Raw genomic sequence first — 2924 nt, 5'->3', positions numbered from 1 at the left:
GCAGTGTTTGGACAGGTTCAAGCCTTGGGCTGATGAAAGGGGACGGTCCTCTCATGGCCACGTGCAAGTCCCAGCTTGGAGGGCAGGGCCCTCCCAGCACATTTATAGCCAACAGCTCTAGTTGTAAGCTTGAACCTATGGTCTGAACACGTGGTCCCACGTGCCTGAGTGATGTGGTCTTGATAGAGTTCAGGTGCATGTAGTTGAGTAGAATTGAAACCCAGGAGAATGTTTGTAAACATCTTGGTCACGTCCTTACTTTGCCTCGTAGCATCTGCTATAAAATAAAGGCATGGCTATGGGCATGGTCGCTGTCTCTCTTTTCTAAGCCTTTCAGCCGCCCCATTCAAGTTCACACTTTAGAAAGATCTGCCTCCATGCTCCCAGGGCAGGTTCCTGCCTCAAACTCCACCCTTACAGGAAACAGCTCCAGGAAACAGCTTGGGGGAGGGCCCAGCCATTGCGAAGACAACCCCTAGGACTGACTTCCTTCCGCTGGTCGCTGTTCGTCCGTATGTGACGAACACCACCCATTGTTTTTATATAAGTAGATTTTAATTAATAATTATTTATTTTACTTATTAGATGGCTTATATTTGCATGCTATTTTGTAACCATAAAATCAGTTTTCTTTTCAATCAATAGCTGTAGGTGGACAACATGTAATATCTGTGCTCACAATTAAACCCTATTAATATAATATTAATAAACTTAAACCAATACTAACACACACACACACACACACACACACAAAACACACACAGAAATCTAGAGAGGAAGCAAAAATAAATGTGAGATATAAACATAGTTTTGAGAGTCAGAAACCTAAACAGGAGGAGTAATAGACATGTTACTACTTAAGGGCCTCTAGTGGTGGGTATCTGTAATACCTGACCCCATTAGAGCTGTAGAACTTCTAGGTTCAGCACTCAGAGGCAAAGGACATTGTGGAAAATGGGGTCTAACACAGAGTGATTGCTTGAAATCTTTATAAACAACTGTTAAAATAGTGAACCTCTCTTCTGCACCTACACATAGATCATTAAGCAACCTTCACAAAGACATACCACTGTGAATTTCCAGAATATGCTAAAAATTACAGAGGAAAATATCAAGGTAATAGGAGCTTTCTACAAACAGTAATGATGGCAGAAGAAAATGGAGCAATATTTTTAAAATTCTAAGGAAAAATAAATTCTCATGTACTATTCTCCATTCAATTGAATTTTAAATAAAAAAGATGGGAATAAGATAATGCCAATTTCAGAATCTGAAGAATCCAAAAATATACCTATCAAAGACTTTATTAAGATGTTTACTTTTGCAAAATGAGAGAGCAAAGCATAAAGACTTGGATCTGCAAACAAAAATAACAAGGAAACTTGGGGTGAGAGTTTGAAGAAGAAAGAAAGACAGTGCAAATTCTAGGAGAAGGTAGGAAAAGTAAAGGAGAATGGTCCCAGGATTTAAATAATAAGAATGATAATAGCAATTATAAAATAGGAAAGGACATACCTAATATGTGTGTGTATTTGGAAAATATATTGGGGTTTTTGAAAGATATATTCAAGTCTCAGGAAAAAATAACATTATCTTTATAGAAAACTAAAGAAATTAAATAATAAAAAATTATTATATCTAAGAAAATAACATTTGTATTTAAAGGTAAAAAGTAATCATAGTACACTACTTTGCCCAACAAAGAATCATATTTGCATAATCATAGTAATTTGAATTCTTCATTTAACTAAATAAAGAATAGATATTTGTATTTAACAAAAATGTGCTATAACTATAATAGAAAGGTGGGAGGAGGAAAAAGATAAATTATCAGCTCTAATTTAAAAATGCCAATAAATAATGTATGAATCTTATAGTTTAAAAACTGAATTGTAAGTGTTATATAGAAATATGTATTAAAATACCAAAAGAAAGAGGCTCAAGAATTGCAAGATGTTGCCTCTGGCAAAGGGATGATGAGATTGGGGGGGATGGAGCAGGAGATTGCTGCTTTCATTATGAATGATTTTGCATTAATTGATTTTTCCATACTATGCATGCAACAAATTAATACAAATAAAATTAATTGGAAGTTACACAAAATATATATTAAACAATATCAATGATTATTTACAACTTTACTTTGTTGAGGTTTTCAATTGTGTACACTGAAATATCTCAAGAAGATTTTCAGTAAGGAATATGATTTTTCTGCTGTCTATGCTTATCTGAACAATTCTCTGTATCCTTCAGAAGAGAACAAATTAACTAGATAAACCCACAGAGGATTTATTTTGAGGGATTAATGTTTTAGAGAAATTTGAAATCAGATTGATTTTTGTCATTTTGTAGGTATCCGGCTTTTATTTGTTGGCTCATCTGTGCCTGTGTTTATTTATCATATATGGACCTGAATGTTGCTGCTATCTTTAAATACCTTGACATGCAGAAATGTGTCCTGCCTGTATATAGGTATTGCTCTCTTTGCATTAATTTTCTTTAGCTCTCAGTGAGCTTTGGAAGGGTGCAGCTCAATACTAGCACACCAGACCACTTTTTCCTATTTCCTAAGCCCAGTTATATTTCTATACTATTTTAATTGTCCCTGATCACAAGAAAGGTGGCAAAGTGGAATAGATGCCTGTGGGTTTTTCAGCATCCTATCCATAAATACGGGAAAACTTAGTGTTCCTTAAGTGCCAGTCCTGATTTTCTGACTATTAATTACCTAACATATAAAGGTAGTTATGAAAGAAATACACCTCCCAATTGCTAATGTAAGATATGTTTTGCAGGGCTTTTGGTCCTTTCCCTCCCTCTCACAGTTACCAGTTTCCTCATTGATATGTTAGGCTCTCCATCTCTGTACACTCTGTCTTTTCAGGATACAAACATGCACAAATTGCCCTTATTCCAGCACTGGC

This window comes from Myotis davidii, unplaced genomic scaffold (genome assembly GCF_000327345.1).
Source record: "Myotis davidii unplaced genomic scaffold, ASM32734v1 scaffold201, whole genome shotgun sequence".
Classification (NCBI taxonomy): Eukaryota; Metazoa; Chordata; class Mammalia; order Chiroptera; family Vespertilionidae; genus Myotis; species Myotis davidii.
This window is presented reverse-complemented; position numbering follows the sequence as displayed.